This window comes from Vicugna pacos, chromosome 15 (assembly GCF_048564905.1).
Source record: "Vicugna pacos chromosome 15, VicPac4, whole genome shotgun sequence".
Taxonomy (NCBI): domain Eukaryota; kingdom Metazoa; phylum Chordata; class Mammalia; order Artiodactyla; family Camelidae; genus Vicugna; species Vicugna pacos.
Window position 1 is genome coordinate 30,962,351 of NC_133001.1, and position 26,536 is coordinate 30,988,886.

General features: G+C 47.7%; 1 long non-coding RNA gene across 1 annotated transcript in view; it reads right to left on the minus strand.

Annotated features, from left to right (window-relative positions):
• Positions 1–26,536, minus strand: part of LOC116283524 (uncharacterized) — a 191,029-nt gene that overhangs the window by 104,703 nt on the left and 59,790 nt on the right. Inside the window, exon 3 of the long non-coding RNA XR_012059078.1 lies at positions 17,327–17,514. This is a non-coding gene — a long non-coding RNA (uncharacterized lncRNA). The remainder of the gene's footprint in view (positions 1–17,326; positions 17,515–26,536) is intronic.

The window sequence follows — 26,536 nt, forward strand, 5'->3', positions numbered from 1 at the left end:
AGAAACACAGGGATCAAGAGTGTTGCCTCCTTCCTGGGGAAAGGCTCAGGGTGGGTGGGAAAGAGAAATGCTGAGTCAGCTCTGGAGCAAGCCTCTTTTCCCGCCCAGGACACACACACACACATGCACACGCACACGCACACGCACACGCACACTGAGGCCACAAGTGGGCCCTTGGTGTCCCAGATCACAGCCACCCACACACTCACATTCTTCCACAGGCTTGTACCAACACCCACTCACAATCATGGACGTGGCCACAGTGGGACACACAGCCACTATAACAAAGGCCAGTCAGCCCCAGGCAAAACTGGGCTGCCCTCTAGGGTCCACCAGTCGTTGGCAGCCCCCAGCACCTCTTGCGAGAGCAGAGGCAAACAGCGAGGTGGGGAAGGAATCACTGTGCTGGCAGATGGTCTGTGATGCAATGCCAAGGTCAGGTCCTCGACCCCATTGGCCATGGCCTGGGGGGTGGGGCAGGAGAGTTTGGAGAAACCTGGAAGAGGGCAGCCTAGGTGTCCACCCCAGCTCTGCTGATGCCCCAAAGGGAGGGACTTGCCCCAGCGACCGGGAATGGCAGGGGAAGGGTTACAGGCTAACCAGAAAAAACAATTACTAACGGGAAAGGCAGCACATTCCAGCCCTGCTTAGCAGGGCCGCCAGGGCCGTGGGTGGTTCTTGGATTATGCATTTCCTTGAAAACAAAAAAGAAAGTTCAGGGCAGTTCAGCTGTGCCCTGAATCTCACTCTGGGGCCTTTGTCTCCAGCCCCCTCACAGCCCGCGTGCCCGCACACACGCACGCGATCCCTCTGGCCCAGCCAAGTGTCCACGGGAAAGTGGGAACATTAGTATGACAGAAAGCTGGCAAGAAAAGTTGGGGGAAGACTAGAAAGAAGAACTGAAGCAAGAAAAAGGACAGGGTAGGGAGTAGGGACCCCAGAGAACTCTCCTTGCCCAGAAGACTCTATTCTGCGGATTAGGTTGTGGGGAACGTATGTTGACTCACTCAGCAAACCTATACAGAGCTCCTGCTCTGTTCCAGACACCATGCCACACACTGGGGCATCCCCGAGGGGTTCCTGTCAGGAAGACCCGGTCTCTTCTCCCCAGTTCTGTCTCAGGTCCAAGCACTTGTCCATCTATGCAATCTGGCCTCCTGATAGATCCTGGTTACTGAATTCAGACTAAGAAGTGGGAGCTGATAAGGCTGAGAGACAACCCCCTCAGAGTGGTTTACTTTTTAAGGAGGATGAGGATGGTGGTGCCTCCCTGTGGAAGAAGAGGAGGGGGCAGCCATCTTGCCATAAACATGGGAACAGAATCCAACGGCCGCTGAGTCTGACCGGACACGTCCTTCTCCCCTGATCCCTCACCAAAGTCCGTGAGGTGTCAGCCTCCCCGCTGCAAACAGGGAAACGGAGGCTTGGCGAGGGATGGAGGGCCTCACTCCAGCCACTGCACAGGCTGCCTCCTCCCTGGATCTCTGTCTTTCCTCAGATCTCTATGTGGCTAGCTCGTTCTTATCTGTGAGGTCTCAGCTTAAACACTGTCCCTCCGAGAGGACCTGTCTGAACTCCCGTCTGAAGAGCTCTGCCGGCAATCCCTCTGTTCCCTTCTGATTTCCTGTGTGTTTATCTGAAGTCTGTCTTGCTAGCCAGACTCTCACCTTCTGGAGGGAAGGGCTTGAGTCTGTTTCATTCACCACCTTTATCCCAGCTCCCGGGATAGTGCCGAGCACACAGTAAGTGCTCAATAAATGTTTGTGAAATGAGTAAAGAAATGAGCGGCCACATAGCTCAGGTAGGTAGAACCAGGTCAACTTCCAGGCCTCCCTTCCCATTTGTGTTTTCTCCTCCATCAGACTCCCTCCAGTAGGACAAGCTGAGCAGGATGCTCGGGGCTTTTCCCTCCCAGCCCTGGCCTGGATAGAAAACAGCCCAAACTTAAAAAAATAATAAATCAGATTCCATAGCTGGACTACATGTTGCTTCTGCAAGGCCCAGATGCCTCGTCCGACCAGGGAGCTGGATCTCCAGTCTTTCGTTTCTCTCTGTGTGGAGTCTCCAGGGCACAGAGGTGACAGGGAGAAGCACATGTCCGGAAAGAGGAACCTTGAGCTGGTGTCGTTTTCTACTCCCTGTCCTTTCTGTGCTGTTGAAAAGAGAATTTACTTCCCTTCTCATTTTCCTTTTTGCATTTTTCAGGCTGCATGCGAATTGTTCCAGCCAAGGGGGTGGTGGTCCTCAGGGATCTGTCGCCAGGCCTCAGCTTCTCTGAGTCACTCCATGGAAATCAGGCAAGGCCTTGGGACCTCAGTTTGCTCCCCATGGACGCTCTCCTCCCAGACCTCAATGCAATCCCATTTTTCACGTGGTCTCCCCTACTTCAGCCAGGCACTGCTGGAAGAAAGCCTCGAGGACAGGGCTGTAAAGAATCTACATGGCAGCTGACATGGCCAGTTTTCCTCGCTCGGCTTCCTAATGATGGCGATGCTGCAGTGGCAGGCTGCTAGAGGTCCGCCCTGTCCCACAGTCCTGTGCTCAGCCAGACTCGGACGCAGCAGGTTGCCCATCCGCTTTGGTACCCTTGCCCACCCCGTCCATCTCTCCCTCATTTCTGTTGCTGATATTCCCTCCCCCTCCTCCTCCCCACTCCTCAGCCCCTCTGTATATGGGGTGGGGAGAGTGCCCCAAGCCTCAGTTCTGGCCAGTGAGACCTGCCCACCGAGGTGGAAATCATTGCAATAATTACCAAGCCTCCTTGGCGGCGCTGGTGGGGGTGGAGAGGCAGAGGAGACAACTAGAGCCTGCCTAATGGGCCGGTGAGCCCCCACGTCTGACAAAGGCCACTGCTCCCCAAGCATCCTTGAGGCAAGAACAGAGAACTAGCCCCTTGTCCTTTGGAGGTGTTACAAAGCCTGGGACCCAGCACATTCCTTGGGGCAAGAGAAATGGAGGCTCAGGGGGTCCAAATGAGGAAGGCCAACTCCCAGCCCAGAAATGGTCTAGCCAGGGAGGTGGGGTGCCCCAGGGACGCCCCAGGGGCCTGCTGCATCACACCATCCCTTCCCATGCACTGGGCTCCCACCCAGGCCTCTCCCTTGGACAGCTGGGTGGGGGGACCATGAAAGGCCTAAACCACACAGGCTAGAGGGGCTGGAGATGGGAAACCAGCTGGTCCCCATCCTGTTTCCTCTGGAGCCATTTTGTCCTCAGTCTAGACCTCTAGGTGTAGCCTGTCCCCTCTTCCTCCTCCTTCTTCTTTTTTTTTTTAAATGGAGGTACTGGTGATAGAACCAAGGACCTCGTGCATGCTAAGCATGTACTCTACCACTGAGCCTGTATCACCCTCCCCCCATCTCCTTCTTAAGGCTCCAGAAGCAGATTTCAAAAGCGGGAGCTCCCTACTCCCAACCCAGCTACCTTCACCCAGAGGGGGAATTAAGGACGGGAGAGGCCCCGCACAGCCAGAGTCATCTCCACAACCTCTTCTGTCACCTAAAGACGGGCACCAAGGTCCCCTGGGCTCTGCCACCCATCAGCCCAAGCAAGACTTTGTGCTGGGGCAGAAGGAAGGGGAGGGGCCAGTAAATAAGCATTGGTTTGGACTGAGATATGCTGAACTGACACGTATGATAGCTTTTCCTCTGGCTCTGCTCATGTGCCGTAGGTCCTCCTGCTTTAAGCCTCAGTATCCTTCTCTGTAAAATGAGGATTTGGGCTGAGATCTCTGCTCTCAGAGCCTAGGCATTCTATAGGAAAGAAACAGGCCATAGTAGCTTCAGTCTTATTGGTTCCACACTGGGCTTCATCCCTAAGATTTCCTTTGCAGACCGAGCTCAGAGCTGAGGAATCCTGGATCACCTCTGGGCTAGGTGATGCCCGTGTCTGTCCCAGCTTGAAGCTTCCAGGGATGAGCAGCACCACACCCACTACAGGAGGTCCCAGGCTGCTTACGGAGATAGTACTGAACACACAGATACAAATATGTGGCCAGGACACAGAGGGATGAAGCTGGCCGTGGGAAGTCAGCTCAGGAGGGTCTGGGCAGACCCAGGGGAGAATGTGCACCCATGTTCATTCATATATGCTTATGTGCACATACACGCACACACACACACACACAGTTTCACACACACAGTTGACCCCTGCAGCCCTGCTTATGAGAAGGCTCCAGCTGGAGGAATTTCCTCATGTCTCCCTCTGAACCTGCCCCATTCCCACTTACCCCCTCTTTGGACTCTTCAAGTTGACCTAGCTGAGCTCTGTCTGGAGATGAGGAAAATGTCTCTATCTGTTTTTCAAATATTTGGGGCTTGCTAAAGACCAACACATTTTTTTTTAAGTGTGTATAATTCGAGGGCAATTTGATCCATATGTTTCTGATTCTCTTGTGCTTAAACCATCAAAATATTGATTTTTAAGAGCCATTTGATGTCTAAGGAACCTTTTTAATAAGCTTTTAAAGCTCTTTAAACCCAGAGACTGGAGCCAGTGCCAGGGCCCAGGCTGGCTGCTGGCGGGCTGCAACCCCTCCCCTGCGCCATGATTATTTGGAGCCAAGTCTCACTCCCCCTCTGTGGGCCTCACCTCTGCCTGGCCTCCCTGCCTCCCCCAGAACTATCCAGGGGTCCCAGCTCCAGCATCTTACTCTCCTGACAGAGGGGCTCACCCCTGCTTCTTTTCACAGACCTCTCTCTTATTTCCTCAAAGCACCCTTAAGACACAGACCAAAGAGGAGCAAAGGTGATTTTTAATTTTTAAAGCCTGCATAATATTTTGCTGTATAAATATGCTACCAATTTATTTAATCAATCCCCATTGAACAACATTTAGGTCATTTCCAACTGTACAGCTTCCTGCCCATTTCTGATTATTTCCTTTGGATACATTTCTGGAAGTGAAAATACGGGGTCAAAGACTGTGCATGCCCTTAACGCTCTTTCTACACACGTTGCCACCTCATTTTTCTCAATGCTTAGACCACTTTATACTTCCACAGGTCTCCCCTCCCGTACTCTTGAGAGGAATGTTCATTTTTATCCAAACAATGCTATCCCGTTTGAGCACACAGAAGCCCTCTCACACAGCTCAGAGCCGGGTAGACTCTGAAGCCAGAACACCTGCATTTGAGTTCCAAGTCTGCTATTTCCTAATTAGAACAGTTACTTATTCTGTCTGTGACTGTGTCCCCATCTATAATTTGGGGATAATAATGGCACCATCACATTTGCTTACCATGGGGACTAAATGAGACCATGTATATAAACTTAAATTACTTAGCGTCTGATGCATCAATAAATGATGGCTAATGTTATCCTTTAGCTATTCCTTCAACCCAGAATGCCCTTCTCTTTCTCACCTTTTTCATGCACCTTCCTCCCTCCCCCACTTTTCTGATGTACTCACTACCTGGGTCATCTCTTGTCCTTACACTTAGCTAAGCTCCATTTCAATTCAAATCAATTCCATCCCAACGATCCTGGCAATGTGCAAGCCAGGGCCTGGGGAGAGTTGCAGACACATAAAATACACTATCTCTGAGGGACAGGTCAGATGTGCTCTTTGAGCATTAGAGCGGTCCCCACCCCAGCACACGCCATTCCTCATGCTTTGATCTCCTGTAACACTTTGTGTCCGTAAGGTCACTGTGACTATGAGAGACTATGTACTGCTCTCTATCACAACTTCATTGTGTGTGTGTATTTGCATGTGCATGCATGTTCTTGTGCACACGTGTGTGTGTGCATGTGTGTGTTTAGACTTTAAATTCCTGAGGTGCAAAGGTAACATGGTGAGTTTCCTCTGACGCTTCCACAGATCTTACCCACGGCAGGGCACAAAGCTGCTATTTAAGAAACACACGAATGAATGAGCGAGCGAACAAAAATCAAAACCGAAACTCCCACTCAGGGTGAGGATTTGGGAAAAGGATTTGACTGGGAGTCAGGAATTCTGCATTTGAAATGTGACAGGTCCTGTGTGACATAGGCGGGTCTTGCCCTCTCTGTTCCTCAGCATTCATCCCCCAGAGTGAAGAGATTGAATGAGATGATCTCAAAGGTTCTTCCCAGTGCTGAAGACACTCTGAAGCCTCCCTTCCCCAACAGCCCTTGTTCCCAGTTGCCAGCCCCTCTCAGTCCCTCCAGACTCAGAACTCATCAGACCCACAAAGGCCCCGGTCCAGTCTGGGGAGGGCCTTCTGCTCCCCTGGCTCGTGGGGCTCAAGGCTATTTTGTCTAAGTTCTCCAGGAACAGAGAAAAAGCACAGAGGCTTTTGCTAAAGCCCAATGGGCAGGTCTCTCTGAGGACAAGGATTAAGTTTGTCTCTGTTGATCTTTCCTCTAGTCGACTCCCCTGTCTGGGAACAGCTTCGGATTCTCTGGGGTTTATCCTCCCTCATATGGTTCCATCCCCGTTGTGATACCCCTGCGCCGTTTTCAGCCATCCCTGTGGAGCGCCTCTGATAGGCAGAATAGACCCCAAAAGAATAAAGCAGATTTTAATCCGGGCTGGTTCTCAGTGAAGTCCCTCTTCCTTCAACAATCTCAATTTGGGAAAGAAAAAAGACCCTCCTGACTCCCTGGCCTGGGGCATCTCTGCCAGACCTCACACCAGACCTGAAAGACCTTCTCTACTGCTGAGGGGGACAGTCCCAAGGGGCCTCGGCTTCCCTTCATCCCAGCCCAGGACATTTCCAGACTCTGATGGAGCTGCTGGTGATGGGATGGTAGGTTGTCCCTCAAAGGATTATCTGGATTTGGAAGGGTCACTCAGGGGTCAGCAATCTGGGAGGACCAAGCCTAACTCGACACAGAAGAGGTGGGCAGAGGGTCTCTGTCTCTGAGAGACGCCTTCTGTCTAAGAACTGCCCGTCTGCTCAGGGAAAGAGGCCTAATGCCTCTTAAAGGACTTACTCCCTGCCCACCCTCACCCCCCAGACATCAGCTTTGGGCTATAAGGTGCTGTTTCTATTGACACCACAGTGACAAGAATGTGAGCTTTATGTAAAGAGTGGAGGATGTTTTTGAGCAATTTATGTGACATTTTTAAATCCAAGTTTTAAAAATCCTGCTGTTCCAAAACAGACACTGAGGCTTCAATACTCAAACTGAACAATCTTTTACTTTTAAAAATAAAGCCTTGGCGTTCATAACCAAAGGGGGTTCTCCCAGAAACCCCATTTTTAATGACCTTGATTCTGACTCTTTTGATTTAAAATATATGATTTTTACGCCCCTCTTTTGCACACAATCACACACACACACACACACACACAAGCGAACAAACACACTTGCTCCATGGTCCTGAACAAGTTTCTCAATATCTCTGGGCCTCGGTTTTCTAATTTATAAAATAAATACAATTTATATAATTTACAGAATAAAAGATTGGCTAACTATGTCCAAGTTCCCTTCCAATGCTTTAATTCTATTATCTCAAGGGAATTCTGAGCACATGAACTTACTGCAGCAGCTGTAGAGCAAAGAAACTATTCTGCCCTGGGTAATTCCCAGGTCATCCCCCCAGCCATGGGCTACAGATGGGGCGGAGCCAGCTGAACTAATGAGGGAGGCCAAACACTGCACAGGCTTTCAAGAAACACCTCTGTGAGCTACACAGGGGCAGCACCACGTCTGTCCTGCTCACTGCTGCCTTCCTGCCACCCAGCACAGGGTCCTGCACAGCACAACTATCCAAAATGGTTGCTGAATAAATAAGGCAATTAATTAACTAATTAATTAAGGCATGCATGCTGGGTCTCTTCCATGATTCAAATAGCTCTTTTCCAAAAAAAAAAAAAAATTCAAATTTTTTGTCAGAAGAACACCTAACATGAATTTTTTCAGAGGATTCTAGGCCAGGTATCGGCAAATGTAAGCTACTAAAACAGATCCAATATAACTCCCATGAAAAAGCCTCCTCCCCTAAAGGTAACCTATGATGATACAAGTAAACTGAGTTTTCCTGACCTATTGCATTGAGGTAGGGCGCCTCACAGAGAAGCCTGAAACGAAGTCTCCTTAGGAGAAGTCAGGCTATGGTTTTCGTTGTCCTAGTAGAAGGTGGATAGCAGAAGTGGAACCAGTACTTGGACTGATTATTTTTTTAAGGCAAAGGTCAGTTCAAGTGAGGTGAGGTGATGAGTGAAGAACAAAGTGTTATGGAAATCCAGACCTTCTGCGGTGATAACGGCATAATTGATGGAAGTGGGGTGCTGGTTCTTATCCTCCAGGCCCTCCCCTCTACGGCCATTCTGTGGCCAAATCAAAGGGTCAACCACAAAAGCAGCCTCTCCATCACTGTCAGGATTCTCGGTGACATTATCATCTCAGAAACAACAATTTTGAGCTGGAGTAATCTCCCTGTTCCATTTGTCAGGTGATGAGTTGCTGGGTCATATGATGTGATTATATCTGTACACCCACGGTCAAGGGTCTGGAGAGTCTACACTTGGCAACCACTATGGACATGAAGAGGAAAAGGGTGATCTTTAGACTTTGAAGAATCCCACATTATCGAACCCAGGTTAAAAATGTTCTAGCGTCCATTTGGGTTTACCTTAGACAGAAAGGTGGCCATCTCCTTCAGTTTCAAAATAGATTGTTATATCTCATCAGTAATAGTTACCCAAGTGTGACACAAAATGACAATGGCACAGATAACTCCTAGACTAGCTAATGGAAAATCTAAAGCTAGCTGATTGTCCATTTCCATTGGGCCAAAGAGTTTAGATTTGCCCCATGAACCTCAAAACTATGGAAGTTTATTTGTAACATCAGCTTAGGTTAATGATACATTTCTGTCATCCTTTCCCAATGATATAACCCTCGTTATAGAAATCACCATTTTGATGGTACACAGAAAAAGTGAATCAATATTTCCTCCAGGTAATTTTCTAGAATAGTCTATGTGACTTCATTTTGTAAGTTCCTGGAGGCATGCTTCATTGAGACATCTTCCTCAGAGGGTGCTGAGAGCCTAAATACCTAAACATTTCTGAAAAGTTAAGGCTTGATTTCCATACACAGAAAACAGTCCCCTAGTGGGGCACAGACTGTGTCGAAAATAGAGGTGCTGAGTGATAGCTGGATCATCTCTTTGGCATCTCCTTTGGGTAGAACCGAAATAATAATAGCAATAAAAACAACAACAACAATAATAAACATGACAATCACCAAAGACATTTCCTCAATAAAATCTATGCCATGGAGCAGCACCAACGCTATCAGCAAACCATTACCACAAAGTAGCAAACTAGAAAGAAATAGGCCAAAATTAAAGGAAGACTGCTAGACAGAGGAGAATGTGTTCATTTGTGACTCCAACCATCTGAATGATCTTTTTCCAAAGATGTGGAAGCATGTCTATTTCATGCTTTCATCTGCTTAACAGAAAGGTCTCAGGTTAGAGTCTCCTTCTGAAGATTTTCTGCTTCTGGGGGATTCTTACGCATCCTCACTGGGAAACTTCTGTTTGGGATGGCCTTCGGGTTGCCAGGGATGGTCTGTGTTTCTTTCATTGGGAAGCATACAACCAAAAATCAAACGCCTGGAGTTTTACCGCTCTCTTAAGTGTCTGCAATAACTAATGTCTTTTTCCATCAAGGTCCAAGGGCTGCCTTTCTCTGATGTCTCTTCTAGAAAATCAAGTTTTAGGTTGTGCAGGCATAGATTAGGAGGCTGTTAATAATAAAACTGGCCTATTGTATGGCTCCCTTTCAGTATTTGGCTATTGCTGCTTCTAACAGGGCAGCGTCTGGGATGAGAGGTGATATTCCTAGATGCTTGGGCAGGCTTGTTACCAGCTTCTGAGGAAAGCGCTGTGCTCTCAAAGGAGGGGATCGTGCTATCATTAAAGCCAAGGGCAGGACTTTGGGCCAGGGAAATTCAAGTGTTTCTGAAAGCTGAGCTAAGTTTAACTTGAAAATTCCATTTGTCCTTTCTACTTTGCCTGAAGATGGGGAGTGGTACGGACAGAGGAAATTTTGAGTAAGCAGCAACGCCTTGCAGAATTGTTTAACGATCATCTCAGGGATGGGAGGATACTCATCCCTAGAGCAGTAGACTGCGACTCCTCCAGGAGGAAACACAAAATCGAATGGCTTGTTCTCATGCTCTTCAACAAGGAAAGGTTTCAACAAATCTGAAAATAAACAAGCCAAAAAAGCCGACAACAAACAAAAACAAAAACAGCAGAACAGATTCATAATCCATTAAAAGGGATAATTGTATCACATTCATTTGGAAGTTTTCAAAGAGGCCTTGAGGTCTTGATTCCCAGCCATGCCCCACCTTTACTGTTTTGCCAAGATCATGTTGTTGGCGGGTGAGGTATGCACTAGAGCAGGGTTCAGTAAACTATAGTCTTTTTTTGTAAATAAGGTTTCTGGAACACCGTCATGCCTGTTTGTTTATGTACTGTCTATCACTGCTTTTGCATCCCAAGGGCAGAGCTGAAGAGCGGCAATAGAGACCGTGTGTCCCACAGAGCCTGAAGCATTGACTATCTTGCCCTTTACAGAAAAAGTTTGTTGATTACTGGTGTAAGGCGCCATCAAGATGGACCATTTGGGTCATACTGGAAATTCTCCAACCTGGCCACTGCAATTCCAGACAGTTCTTGGAGTAGTTGTGCCATTTTGTAAAATATGCACAAGAGTTTGGGTTACAATGAGAATCCCACAAAGAGCAGGTCTCCAGCCTGGTGGAGAAGCAGACTTGGACTGAGATGACCCCATGAAAGTTAATAACAGCCAAATGAATTGCTTCTGTACCTCCTCTCTTGGGCTCCCAACTAGAGGGTGACTATCTCCAGCAGCAGTCATCAGCAAAAGGGGTTTGGGGATTTTGTCTCCCAAATCAACTCTTTGGGACACAGGGTCAGGATGGAGGAACACAGAGGCTGTAACATTTTCAGATGGAGAGCCAAGATAAAGTTCATCCCCTGAGGGTCACTAACCAAGCAAGACCTTCAACTTGTTGGTGCTTGGGGCTGGTTTGGGCCATGGACTTAGTGGTACTCATCTGCTGACAATTCTATGATCATTTTGTTCCCCTAGAGACAAAGTTTATAACAAAAAAGGACAAGACAAAGGTGAGACTAGACAAATAACATCTAAAGTGTGCAAAACTCTGCTTAATTAGAGAAAGCTGTTATGATAGAAGTAAAACTGACTTATTGATTTAGAGCAGCAAGGGAGAACACTAAACTGACAATTCTTAAGTAACAGCTTGTTAGGAGAAATAAATGCTTTTTTTTTAAAAACTCCTTGTGAGGCTCAGAAGTTCTCAGAGCAGGATACCAGAATAGGATACACTCTTGGACTGGCTCATTTCTTAAAGCGAGGGTCTGTACAAGAGGTGAGGTTCTGAGCAAAAAAAATGAAGTCTTGTACTAGTCACCAGGCCTTCTGGTGCTGTTACTACACAGCAAGTGATGGGCACTTCTGGTTCTCAGTCCCAGTCATTATAGTGATAATGGCTGTCACTTATTAGGTCAGACAACATAGGTGATTTATCTCTGTGTACCCCGTGCCAGACACTGTCCATATACCATCTCGTTTAAATCTCACAACAACACTGTCAAGTTGGCATTATTATTCTTTTCATTTGACAGAGGTGGAAACTGAGGCGCTTGCCCAAAATGTAGCAGCTAGTAAGTGCCCAAGCCAATGCTCGCTCTTTCTCTGCATTGGTATCTCCCTGCCTCTCCTGGGGGTGTGACTCCGTGAGCGCTGAAGCGCTCGTTCCCAGATTCGCCTTCTACTCGGTCTTCGAGAGCAGAGATGCTCCTCTCAAACATTCCCATATCCAACAATCACACACCTTCATACTCAGAAAGCCTCTTCCCATTTCTCTCCCTCCTTGCTCAAAGTTAAAAGACAAAGCCATGTAAAATAATAATAATCACATTAAAAGGTGCTCAATCTCATTAGTCAAGCAGGAAGTACAAATGAAAACCAAACCATGAGATTCGATTACACTCCCACCAGACAGAACAGCTCAAATGAAAAGCACTAACAATACCAAGTGTTGACAAGAATATGGAGCAACTGAAACTCATATAATGGTGTGGATGTAAATTGGTATAACCGCTTTGGAAACTGTTTGGTAGTGTCTGCTAAAGCTAAATATATACCTTCCCAGATAGAGATCCAACAGAATTGGGTACATGTTCAAAATGGTCAGGGTAGAACTATTCATGATACCTAAAAAACTAGGAATTACTCAGAATACCCATCAACAGTGGAATGGATAAATAAATTATAGTATATTCACAAAATTGAATACTATACAGCAATGAGAATGAATGAACCACAACTCACATAACAACATGGATGAATCGCAAACATAATTTTGAACAAAGATTTTACACACAAGAGTATATACTATACCATATGGTTTCATTTAGAGGAAGTACCAAAATTGCCAAAACTGTTTCCATCAGGATAATGGTTATCCTCGGCAGGGGGGATAGAAGTCTGGAAGGGGATAAGAAGAGGGCTTCTGGGGTACTGGTAACTTTCTATTTCTTGATCTGGGTGCTGAACACCAATGTGTTGGCTTTATGAAAATTAATTGAGCTGTACTCATAATTTATGCACTATTCTGAATGAATTCTATACTTAAAACTAAGAACTTAAAAAAGACGAAGACATACAGCCTCTGCTTTCCATCCCTCTCCATCCATCTCCAGCCAATAAAGTCCATTTTCAAAGGGAAGGAGTTACAAATCCAGAGGGTCCACGTCTGAAATGCCATACTCATTGGTCCCTAGGACAGAGGTTCCCAGGTTCTGACTCCCCCACGCAGCCTCACACACTCTCTGCAGGGCACACCTTGGTCTTGCTTCTTGAAAGTGAATCAGATAGACCTCATCTCTGCTACTTACCCAGGACTTTGGGAAGGTCCGTTCATCTCTCCAAGCCCCTATTCCCTTATCTTCAAACAAAACAGTAGTACATGCTCTTCATTGTCTACCCCCAGATCATTCCTTCCCCCTCTTTCCTTCCCACTATGGCTGAGTGCCCCAGTTGTGTGACTTCCTAGCCCCTCAGAGTGCTAGACCAAGGGCGTGTGACTCTTTAAAATACTGAAGATGGGAGATAAGAAATAGGGCAGGGCCCTTGAGTCCTTGGTTGGCGCACTGTTTTGCCAACCCTGGAACCCTGACTCTGGACAACTGGAGGGAAAGAGAGGCCCTAGGTGGCCTCTCCTGAGGGGCTTGAGAGGCTCCACCCCCACCATCAGGGCTGACAGATAAGAGAGCTTTTTCCAGGCTGCAGGGCAAGTCCTAGAGAGGGATAAGGAATTAGGCATACTGGATCCAATTGTGAGTTTTTCAGAAGTGCCTTCTTATGTCATTTTCAACAAGAATTTGTTCAGTGCCTCTGAGTGCCAGACACCCTACTGTGTGCTGAGGAATTACTTTTGGTATCTGTGAGGGAGATGATTAAGAGGGAGGAGACTCTGGGAGTAGCAACTTGAGGCCTGAGCAGCTTCAGAGCTTTCAGAGAGGGGCTCACACCCTCTGGGTTTGATTCCTGGTTCAGTTGCTCTGCTGAGTAAGACTATGAAAATCCCGCTGTAGAAAACTGCTGTTGCCTCCCAATGTCCACCCCTCCCACCTCCTTTCTAACAGTCTTGAGTTTTTCTGGGGCAGCAAAATTCCCTGTTAAAAAAAATATTCACCACCTCCAAATATAGCTGAAGGTGTCCATATTTGTGGCCAATGAGATGTAGAAATAATTTTACAGTGGGACTTCTGGAAAGGTATTGTATCCTTTCCTGATATTCTGTATCCTGATAAAAAGGCAATGGTCTGGCCAGCACAAATTTTTTCCATACCGACTTCTTCCAGCCTGGAACTCAGTTGTGATGCCTGGAAGTGGAGCAGCCATTTGTGACCATGAAGATAAAAACTGTCGAGGATGACAGAGCAGGAAGATAGTAGGAGTTTTGATTCTTCATGACTCTCTTGAATAGCTATACTGACCCGGACTGCCTATCTCTAGACTACCTATTATGTAAGAAAAATAACTGCTTGACTTGTTTAAGGTTTATCTTAAGCAGCCAGTGTAATTCCTAACTGATGTACATGGCTACCCCGAGTGCCTCATTTTCTCCCTCTTTCCATGATCTCACAGTCTGGCACAGAAATGGATTATGCATCTGCTACGTGCTTTTCAGAAGCTGCACCAAGAACAGTCGAAGAGGCCACCAGTCTATGCTGTCCACTTGGTCCCAACTCTCTTAGCCTGGAAGGGCCTCCCTAGTTGCCTGGGTCCTCCAGAGACCAGGAGGCAGTGCCACCTGGGACAACCCCAGGATTCTAGATCTCTAGCTGTGAATACAGGGCAAGAGTCCTAGGCCAGCAGTCAGAAGTCCTGGGATCCTGGACCACCTCTGCTACTAATCAGAGCATGACCTTGATCCAGTCATTCCCCACTCTCCTGAGCCTCAGTCACCCCAACTTTGGAATGTAGGGATTGAGTCAGTTTTCAAAGTATATCAATTAGTTCGCATTTAACTACAAATAATAAAAGCAAGCAAACAAAAGAACAACAAAAATCAAAAACAAAACTGAAAACAATTTTTCAAACAGGTTTAAACATTTATCAGGCTTAAAACTTATCATCTGATAAAGTCCAGAGACAGGACCACTCCAGGGCTAGTATGGCCAATGGTCCACCAATGTCGTCAGGCCCTCTGCAGTTCTCCATGGATTAGCTTTGTCCTCATTCTGGCTTCTTTCAGGGGCATAGGATGGCTGCCAGAGTACCAGGCATCACAACCAGGCTCATCCCAGCCAAGAAAGAAGAGAATTTGTCTTTCTCGCATTTCATTTTTAGGAGCAAGAAGCTTTTCCCACAAGTCCCTACAGACTTTCTTTTATTCCTCATTGGCCAGAAGGGCCTGCTTCCAACCAATCACTGGAAAGGAAAGTGGAATTGCCATCTGATACGAACATATGTTGGAGAGCCAACCATGGCAGGACAGAAAGGGAGCCCACTTTCTAAAGAAATTCCACACGACCCCATGACACAGAGCAAACAACAGCAGAGTCTCTTGGAGTGAAGTTAGGGATGGGGAGAAGGCTGGTCCCAGTCACAGAGCCCTGGAGCTCTTAACACCAGTTTGAAAGCCACCAAGCTTGATCTCTAAGGCAGCTTCCTGCTCCAACACCCCATCGGTCTCTGTTTCTAAGATTAAGGGGTCTGGCAGAATGGGGTCAATATGAAAGGGGGGACTACCCGCATCCCCTGAGGTCACCCTGAAGATAGGGCCAAAAGGTCTGAGGGCTTCTTCTAGGCTGGCTGCAGCTAGGAAAATTCTATGGCTTGTTCTGTACTATACACTCAACACAGAGACACATTCATACAACATTTTCCTGTTTGCCAGGCTCTTGGGCACAAGTAATCTCATCCAGTCTAAGAAGAAGCTCTGTAAGTACTGTCAGGCCCAGATGGCTCTAAACTAGTGCCACAGAGATGGGGAAAGCGAGGGGCAAAACAAAGAAGCCTTAGCTCTGCAAAGCCAAGGTCTGGAAGAACCTAGCTTGGACCACAGGCTGCCAGTTTGTCCTAAGGGTAAGTGACACTCCTGGGAAACTGGGAATACAGGGAGAAAAAAACATAGGTATGATGGCAAGGTCCCAGATCACTGTGGCACAGTCTTGCTGGCTGGGTGACTTGGGGCTCTCAGTCTCTCTGAGCACCACTCCCTCATCTGTAGAAGGTACCACCTCAGGGTCACTGGGAGGACTCAGGGAGCCCTGTGAAGGGTCGTTTAAAAGAGCTGTGGGGTTTTCCCAGCTGAGGCTGCAGACAGCTTGGGGCGGACAAGCTCTGTTTCCTTACTCCAGACGATACCTGAAGGAAGACTGGGTCCAAACCGCCGACTGCCACCCCGTGCTTGGCCACCGCCTCCTCCTGGGGCGGTCGAGGTGGTGGCCCCGGCCCAGCACCTCCCCCACTCCCTGGAGGCAGGCGGCTGCTAATGGCTCTCCCCACAAGCTGGTTCATTAAAGATTTGTTCTGTCAAGTTGCAATCAAAATAAACAGACCAGCCTGAAAGCCAGGGAACTAAAAACCAATTAAGAGGGAATGGAGATGGAAGGAGGGGTGGGGGCAGGAGGGGAAAAGAGGCCGGGGCTTTCCAAAGACTCAGTTCCCATGGCAGCCAGCTTCCAAAATAGTCTGGGAATGAAAAATAATGAAAACCACAGCAGAGAGAAAAGCGATACTGGCAGGAGAGTCCCGACCTCGGGATTGGCTAAATCCCCTTGCTCCTGGCTCCCAGAGGACGCTTCGCTGGGTCAGAGCACCGGTGACCTGTCCCTCCCCCCACCCAACCAGTCCTCTCTCTCTCCATGTTGTAAGTGGTGCAGACCCTCTGCGGGGCCCGCAGCCAGGGCTTCAAGGTGAAGGAGCCACGTCCAACCCCTGCCCCATGGGGAAACCATGATGGAGGTGGGGAGGGCTAGGGACAAGACTGGAAGGGAAAGTTCAGGGCGCCAGGAGGTCCCCCAGCCCAGTTTCAGAGGGCTTCCTGGAGGAAGTGACATTCAGACCGAGATCTGAAGTAAGAGCCGGCCAAGAAGTGAATAGAAGGAATAGCGCCTCAGGAAGAGAGAAGGGGAATTGCAAAGGCCCGGGGGTGGAGAAGTGGGAGAGAGAAAACCCAGAGGCTGACTTATTGAGCCGGGCATGCTCTGTGTCAAGCTGATTACTTTTTCATGCACTGAATCCTGAGCGGCAAGAACACCAGCAGGCTGTGACTCCCAGATTTTGTAAAGGTGGTGGAGCCAGGATCCCAGCACACATCTGTGGACACTGCATCTGTCTCTTTCCCCTCTGCCTGGGGCCAGGCCTTCTGGGGAGCCCCCAGTTCCCTGCCCCTTCCCTTACTCCGGTGACGGTGGCCCAGCGTGGCATTTCTAGCGGTCACTTCCTAGGAATATCTCCGACCAGGCCCCGCAGCCCACCAGGAGGCATCACCGTTTAACCACCTCCAGACCCCCTTGTGGTCTGGTTTCTGTTTCATTGGTGAGGCAATAGGAAAGCTGAGCTCCTATTAAGCTGACTTGCAGATGCCAAAAAGGAATAACAGCCTAAATTAAGTTAACCCTTTCACACCCCCTCGTCTACCCTCACTTCCTGGGCCACAAAGAGCCCTGAAGCATATTACCATCAAGGGAAGCAACACCTCAGCCCCAGGGGAATGGGATCCCAGGCCCAGAGGGACACCTGCCCTCCCAGTCGGTCAGGAGCCTGTTAAGCAGCGGTGCGATCACTGGCAGGGCCCAGCCCACCAGCACTTACTCAGGGGAAGGGCTCCTGGTCGAGAAGCAGGACTGTGCTAACTGGACGCGCATCTGCTTCCAAATAGGAAGAGGCAAGGTGAAGGCTGCGGAGTCCAGCGGCAGCTCTTAGGCTCTGACTTTTCACCCACTCTCTTTCCACGAAGCCAAGCCAGCGTCGAGTGGAAGCCCACTGGAAATGGGATGCCCCTGAGAAGGCAAAAGCACAGCCATCAGCTCCTAACTTAGTGTCCTCTGGTGTCTCTGAGCAGAACAAGGGGAACTCGGGCCAAGGGGAGAGCACTGGACCGAATGCCCTGGAAGCTGGCCTCGAGCAAGGACTCTGTCCTGTCCTGGTGGCAAATGATGCATAGATCTTGTAATCAGAACCCCCAGGTATCAATCCTAGTCCATCATCTGGTAGCTGTGTGGCCGCCGGCAAATTACTCCTTTCTGAGCCTCAGTCTCGTCAGCCATAAATGGGCACAATAATACTAACCCCATAAGTTCCCTAAAGGGTGAAAAAGGTGTCAGAGGATGCAGAGCAAGGTGGGCATTAGCATTCCTAATCTTCCCTCCTCCTCCCGACCTCAGCTTCGTCAATGGTAAAAGGGGATACCAGCTATCCTAGGCTAAGTGTGCAAAGCACTCAGAAAACTGCAGAGACCTATAGATTCGTGCAAGAGGCCTCTGGCTGGGGAAGACGCTGAGTTACTCCTCTTCCAGCCCCAGTACCCTGAGCATTTCTCTCTCCTGCCATCTTCCTGAGTGGCCTTGAGGAGTCTCTGTGGCCACCGAGATGAAAGCACATTTATGGGGCAAGCATGAGAAACTCACAAGTATAAGAAGTTGGAATTATTACACACCTGACTCCCCAGCTCCCCAACCCCCTTACACTTGAAGGAAATGAGGCCCAGGCACAGAGGGTGACCCTCCTGAAGTCACAGCTTGTAAGTGCCTGGGTTTGGAACTCCAGGGTTGTCCAGCCCCAAGGCTGGTGCTCCTGCCCCATCCACGCCCCCAGCTCACCAGTGGACTAACTCCCAGGCCTAAGGGGCCTGTTTAGGATCAGCACAAAGAGCCTCCTGAGACCCGGGGTGCTGAGACAGGGGTCACCCCTCCACCAACGGGAGAGAGTGACACGCTGAGTTACCACCGACTGCCGCACTGGCCGAGGGCTGCCCAGAGGAGCCGACCCAGTGGTGAAAAGGGCAGTCTGCCCTCGAGGCTGTGACACTCAGCCCTGGGTCTGAATCCACGCTCAGTGGTGCTAACTTGCAAAAGTTCTAGAAGCTCTCTGGCTCACAGTCACCTCAGCAGTGCACCCATACATCCAGGAAGAATGCTTGGCCCATCTCACAGGCTGTCAGGAGATTTGAATGAGATGACTGATGTGTGTTGAAAACTGTCAAACCTCGTTATCCTTCGTAATTAGCACGCTCACTATTTGTTTGTGTTTCTAAGCAGCAGATTCTGTAAGTGGGTTAAACAGCTTCTCACTCCCCACTCCTTGGGCCTCCCCATCCTGTTGACACTAGTCCTGCTTTGTTCGCAGACAGTGAAAAGGTGAATCCACTCCTGTGTGTCCAAATATCCTGGGTGAGCAGAGTTACTGAGCATCAACAGTTGATCTCGTGCACTGGTTCTGCTGGCCCCAAGACACACTAAGCAAAGAGAAGCAAGTGTGGCAGGTATTTTCCTCCTTTCGACACTCATAAATGAATAAGCCGACACATTAGATCAGTAGCCACCTGACATCTCTGAGGGGCACCTACATGTGTGTCAGGCACGGAGCTCGCCCTTTACAGAGAGAATCCTAGGAGCCTCACATCGTAGCCCTGAGATGGAGCTGTGACTGATTTATTTCCTCCCTCCCCCGCCTTCCTTCCTTCCTCCCTGCCTCCCTCAAATTTCCACCTTTGACCCCCAAAGCCACATTTCCAGGCAGTGCCAGGGCCATGCCAGGGGAAGTGGGACTGCTGGCCTCAGGGCCCCCGTCCTGGGCAGGAGGGAAGGGTCCATCCATCTAAGAAGACCCAGGGGACCTGACCCAGTCAGGGCAGCAAAAGGGAACATGGCAAATGCAGAGATCCTGGGCCCAGAGAAGGCGTTTGCTTGGAGATTTGGGGCCTGAGCCTGAGCAGGGAAGCCCTTCTGCCTGGATGTTAAGAAGGAACGTTTCCCAACCAGCCTCCCAGCTCGACACCTCTAAAGCTAATGCCAGAGGCTCCCACAGCAAGGCCTGGGACACCGCAGCACACAATCAAGGAGTATCAAATCAAAGTAACCAGGAAACCAGATGAAATGTCAGCTTCCTCTGACATCTGAAGAAAGCAGAAGCCTCCAGACAGCTGGGCCAGGTCTTAAGGAAGAAGCAGGGAGTCAGAGAGAGCCCAGAGCAGCTGAGAGGAGGGCTCTGGCCCTCAAGAAGCTGGATTCAGGGGGAGAAGGAGAACCCCTCATCCTGGAGGCTCTGAGGGACGTGTGTCCCCTGAGCTGCAGGCGGTGGCACTCCCATGTCCCCGGGGGCCACAGAGAGGTGTGCTCAGCCCCTGGGCTTGAGGGGACAGTTTCTCACAGGTCTTCCATTCAACCTTCACAGCCACCTCCATAAGGCAGGAATCACCTAAATTGGTTAAATCTAAAGAACCTGCAGCTCAGAGAGGGTAAGTAACTCACTCGGAGTCACAGAGTGTCGTCGCCAGGGTCAGCTGGCCATAGAGAACCTATATACTTGCATTTTGATGGGATCAAATCATTAACCAGTGAAGGTTCCAAGCCTCCCCCTCCCCTCTCCTGCTAAGGGAACTCTGGCTGGCCCACCTCCTTGCCTCTCTTTCCCACCTTTGAAGACATCTCTGCCAGGGAAGGTAGTCCTCAGGGACTTTGACAAGCAGAATTGGAAGTAATGGGAAAAGGAGAGGGAGATCTGAGAGGCCCTGGGTAGCTGTAGGGTGGAGTTATGCGGACAGGAGAAAGAATGTGCCCTGGGGAGGCATGGAGGCAGAGAGAGAAACAGATCATAGACTCAGAAGTATCTGCTTTCATGACCAAGACATCCAAGGAAAGAACTTAAGTTCTAATGACATCACGTTTGGCTTTTGAACTCTGTTCTCTTGAACCAACACCACTAAGTCTGGACCACATGAGTCACAGATTTGTAAGCAACTCATTTGTAAGGAGAGAGGAGGAATGGAAGGGGAATTGGGACTGAGGCAAGGCAGAGAACAGCCTCCTCTCACAGCATCTTTGCTTTTCTTCGCGTGGTGTTCTTCTCTCACCCACTCGCCGCTCTATTCACGGTCAGTTTCTGCTCTGGTATAACTCTGGCTAGCACAAAGCCTACCATGGTCCTCCACAGCATCTCTTCAGCCCTTTTCCAGAATGATGACAATTCTCTTTGAGTCTCCACTGTGAATTCATTGCACTCATGTTTCCTGATTCAAAAATCACTTTCCAACAATTGAATCTCTTCTTGGAGGTTTTATTTATCTTTAAAGCTTGGCCTTAGCTGTTCTTGATGCTTCATTGTGGTCTCACGTTTGTAGCTCCATTAATCAAGTCTAGGGTTTATGAGTCCATAGGACCGTATGCTAATCCTTAAAGAGTTCACCAATATAACTGGTTTATTAAAGAGTCTCACCTTAGCAGGAAATAAACACAAAAATAGTCCTGTCTTTTATCTTCCCCTACCTATACTATGACAAATTCCTTTTCTCATTGGTTCAAGGTGCCCTTAACTATAACTTGGTCCAACACATACTTTTCAATCTCCTTGAGTTTCTAGGACAATCTGGTTCCATAACTTAAGACTCAGTTCTGCTTGTTGGGTTTTTTGTTTTGTTTTGTTTGGGGGGGGGCAGTTAATTAGATTCATTTATTTATTCATTTATTACTATTATTTTAAATGGAAGTACTGGGGACTAAGCCCAGGACCTCGTGCATATTAGCACACACTATACCACTGAGCTTCTCAGTTCTGCTCGGTGGTTTGTTTCTTCTCATCCCTTTCCCAGGAGACGCCAGAGCGGTAGCCCCAGTTAACTGAGGTGGAGAAGGGATCTGATCCGATCTTCACGCACTTTCCCCCACCTCCTTCTAGGTCCAGGTCACCTGGTGCTTGGGACAAAGAAGAGGGAGAAGGAAAAGGGCGCACATCTTCTAATTTAGGCTGAAGTCCTCTCCAGGCTGACTGCCTCTGCTAATTATTTAGTTAAGCCAAACAACCTTTGGTGCCCTTGGTGGAGCAGCCATCCATGGGCTGGCTCTCCCCTGGGATGAATGTCTGGGCTCTCAGAAGGCTCTGCAAGAAGCAAAGGGCACTTTGCTGCTGGTGCTTCTCACTCAACAGGCAGCCTGCTGGCCAGGGAGGGCAGGTGGTGGGGGTGAGGTGGGGAGAAATAGAAGGGAGGGAGGAGGGGGAAGGGAGGAGTGGGTAACAGTAAAGGACTCAAGTCCAGCTGCCTTATCTGGCATCCGCTAAACCCACAAGAAACTCAGGAATCCTGGCTTTGCCAAATAGCAGGAGAGCAAGCTGCTTCTCTCCTCTCTGCCAGCCCTCCCGAACTGTTCCCTCTCCTGCCCCTGTCACACAGGGGCAGAGCAGAAATGCCCTTCTCCCATTTTGTGGACCCCTTAAAAATATAAAACGGCTTTTGCAAGCACCTTCAAAAGAGGTATTTTTCTTAACTTCCTGAAAAGAAATTTCAATGTGGGCAAATGATTTTTGAATCATTTTGAACCATCCAGGATGCATGGGTAATAGTTACTTTAAAAATGGGTTTCTTGGTGTCCCCCTCCTTTGGCTTTAAGGAAAAGAAAGTGCTCCCTTTCCCTCTCCATTGGAAGGGGAAGGAAAGCCTCTCTCTCTCTCTCTCAGAGCTGCACTCTCCCCCAAAAGCCACCAACTCCCACCTCTCCCAGTCCTCTTTTATAGTTCAAAGGGGTGGGACTTCCATCCATGGTCCCAGGCACCTGCAGGCTGTCCCATTTGTACAAGGTGAACGTGCCTGCATACAGGAAGCGGTGCACTGCCAACGAAGTGTGCAGGGCAGATGGCTCAGCCCAAAGAGGTATGCGCTGAATCCCACTGGCATTTTAAATGGGCAGGCCAGTGATTTGTTTCTGTCTGGACAGAATGTGCCTTCATGAGGGGCTGCGGATAGCTGTGATCACATGAAACTGTCAGACAAGCTCATCTGGACAACCTGGGGCAGGTCAGAGTGAATTATCGTGCTTCCCAGTACTTTTTGAAAAAAGGCAGCTTTGCTGCTTTTAAGTAGATACAGTAATGGGAACCAGGTGTGACCAGGAGAGGTCCTTGGGGCACTGCTTCAAGGACCAGCTCAGAACGAGTTGTAGCCAGCAAAGCAATTGTTTATATGTGAATGGCGTGCTTCAAATGTGATTTTAAAAGTCTCGCTTGAATGTCTCTCCTAACATTGTTTTTGCACTTTTTGTACTTGCACAGAGAAAGGTCGGCTAAGCAGAGGTTAACTTCCTCCCAGCAACATCCAAATTATTCCAAACCTCAAATGACCACCTCCCCACAATCAGAGTTGTTTGCCTGAGTTGGCAGCTCATGAGGAAGCTTGCATTTCACAGCAGGAAGAGGAGCTGGGCCAAAATTTCCGCGTGGAGACCTCCTTGATCGCAGCCCTAACGCATCTCAAAGTGACTGTTTTCAGACTTAGGTGCTCAGTAATACTGGGTAAACTCAGCTGAGTTGAAATATTCGGGGGAGAAAAAGGGAAAGCTGAAGGCTTTCCCTTCAGCTGGGACTGGACCTGGATCAGGTCCAGAAAAAGATCGTGAGTCATTCAATTCTGTGACTGCTGTGTGTCTGATTCTTTTTTGCAGGACGCTCTGATGAACAAGCCATAGTGCACGTCCTCCAGGAAAACTGAATCTTGTAGTTGACAAGGGATATCCATAGTAACAGTGGCACAAGGCAAAGTGAAGGAAATGCAACATAGAAACAGCATTTCCAGTGGGGCAGGGGAACCACAAAAGGCCCTGAGAAGTCTTTTGAGGTCAGCTTTCAAGCTAAGTCTAAAAAAAAACCTAAAAAGCTATACTGATAACAGATACATAAATGAGTGCGATTAGAGTACAATTATTTAGAGAACAGTTTGGCAACATCTCCTATAGTTGAAGATACGTGTTCTATCACCCTGCAATTACACATCCAGGTATATATGGTAGAAAACTCTCCGACATGAACTGGAAGACACAAAGACATTCAATGCTACTTTCTATGTAATGTCAAAATACTTAAAATGACCTAAATGTCTATGAATAGATAAAAGGACCAATAAATGGAGGTACATTTGTACAATGGAATACTATAAAGAGGCTGAACTGAATGTTCTAGAGCTTCATGTGTTGACATGGAAAAATCTACAAAATTTTGTTCAAAGCAACTAAGTAACTCTCTGACCAATCATTAGTTGGCCACTTGGCTGTCTGACTAAGCAGAGACTTCAATGGCTGCATATACAAGAAATACAGCTTTTACAGAATTAGTCCAGCAAAGTCACTAAGCAAACCAACAGCAATAGTACAACAACAAACCCTTCAAGAAGAGGAGAATCTGATTTCCAGACTTGCCATATTAGATCATCTACGCCTAGACACATCATAGCCACTGTCAAAAGAGAGTCAAGAAGAGAATCCTGACTGCAGCTAGAGAAAAAAAACAACTCGTCAAATGCAAGAGACTGTCAATCAAGAATTCTATATTCAGCAGGACCATCCTTCAAAAATAAAAGAGAAATTAAGACATTCCCAGGTAAACAAATACAGCAGAAGCCACAATAAATGTACATGAGCCAACTTAGCCAGTGATTGTTATTTAACTGGATGTTTTTAATCTAGCTAGATGCTGTTTATAAGAGACATACTAAAATATATGGACCCAGAAAGTGTGAAGTAAAAGGATGGAATCAGATATAATAGAAAAAAAAAGTAACTGAAAAAAGGCTGGTAGAGTAATATTAATATCAGATAAAATAGACTTTCAGGCAAAAACCATCATTAAGGATAAGGAAGGTCAATACATAATAATGAAAGGAAATTCACTAGGAAGATAACAGCTTTTAACGTGTAGACACCTAATAACATGACTTCAAAATAAAAAAAAGAATTACAGAAAAGAAACTGACAGTTCCACAATCATAGTACATCTCTCTATAACAGAGATCAAGGAGACACTACTAGTAATGATTCAAATTAACAATTTTATGGACAAATATGGAACACTTCAGTCAGTCATTGTATTGTTCATTTTTTTCTTGGAATATTTATAAAAACTGACTGTGTGTTATATTACACACACCAGAGATTAGAAATTGATGGCAAGAGATAACTTTTAAGACATTACTTTGTAAATTGATACACACATTCCTAAATAACTCAACAGTTAAAGAAAAAAATTATAATGGAAGTGAGAAAATATTTAGGACTTAATAATAATTAAAATAACAGTATTTCTAAATTTCTTGATGCAGCTACATGGATGTTAGAGAGAGAGAAATTTCCATTTTCATTTATGGCTGATGTCAGAAAAGTGAAGGCTACAACTTAGAGCTAATTGTCCAGCACATGTTAGGGAGGAGGGAAACAACAAAGTAAACTCAAATAAAGTAGAAGGAAAGAAGTAATAAAGACGAGGACAGAGATTAATGAAATAGAAAACGGGCATAGCAAGCATCAACAAAACCAAAACCTGGTTCTTTGAAAAGACTGAGAAAGTAGACAAACCTCTGGCAAAGATGACCAATGTAAAAAGAGTGAAGGTACAAATGAACACTGTTGCCCCACCAGCCATGAACCCTCATCTCGAGAACGTTAGGTACTTCCTGTTAAAATAGCTTTCTATCTTGTTTAAGCCATTGTCACTTTGAGTGTCTGTTTCTTGCAATCAAACCTAATCCTAACCAACACCGAGGGCTGGTCAGGGCCTGGGCTGGCTCTGGGTGTCCCAACTAGGCTGGGCTGGATGGATGATGGTGGAAAATAGTGAGCAGAGACTGTACCACCAGTGGTCAGGCAAAGTAGCCTCTGAGAAGCAGAGGTGGCAGGTGAGGCTGTAGCCAGGATGGGTTGAGGTGGAGGTTGGGACAGTAGCCAGCAGGACAAGTGGTGACCACAGTAAGTGGCAGACTGCCATGCCTGCTTCCAACAGTCTCCTGCTTTCCAAGGTGGACTCACCCCAGGGGCTGACTCTTGGGGCCCAGATCCACTGGGCACATCTGATTCCTTCCTCTGGGACAGGGGCTGTGCACCAGACTTTTATTTGCAGGATAGCCTGGCTCAAACTGGTTTAAACAATAAAGACAATGTATTTGCTCATTTAGTTTTTTTCAACTCAATAGCTCAAACTATGATTCTAAAAACCCACCATGTTGGCCTCACGTGGTCCCATGCTACCCGCCCCCTCCAACAGCTCCAGATTATTCTCTAGTGAGAGAAAAATAGCTTCAACAGTTTCAGACCTCCCAATCTCACCCCACACCATCCAGGGAGAAAGAGAATTCCTTTCCCAGGACCTCCCTTAAAGTCTAGTGATTAGCGCTTTCTCATTGGCCAAAATTAGGTCATGTGCCTGCCTCTAAACCAACCAACATGTTGACTGACTTCAGCCAATCAGGACCCACCACTGGAACTGCTGCTAAGTTAAGTGGAGTGACTTGGACAATTTACTGAATCTTGCTCTCCTTATGTATTTTAGAAGATGTTAATAATACCTAACTTGTAGTGTTTTCAGACAATATAAATAAAATCAGAGTTAGCACAATTCCTGACACTCTCTGCATCTGATTAGTGATAGCCATTAATAGCTAGTAGCACTAACACTAAAAGCTGGGACTCCATTCTCAAGCCTGGAGTGAGAAAGTCAGGCTGGGGCTTTCAGTTTCAAATAAGTGTCCGTCTGGGGCTAGTTTCTGAGAAAAGGGAATGATATCAACCTTAAACTTGACCCCCAGTCCTAGGAGGTAAACTGAGGCAGCCCAGAGTACAACTGAAAGTGCAGAGATCCAGGGAGGTCTACAGTTCCCCCTAACACCCAGCAAACCCAAGGATAGAGAGGCAGAGCTGACTCTGTCCAAACATGACTTTCCTAGGGGGCTCCGTTCCCATTTTGTGACCTCCCCTGGGATCATGCGGGCCCCTGGGGTGGGGCTGTCCCATTAAATGGCCACATTCAAAGGAAGAGGAGCAGAAAGGCTGC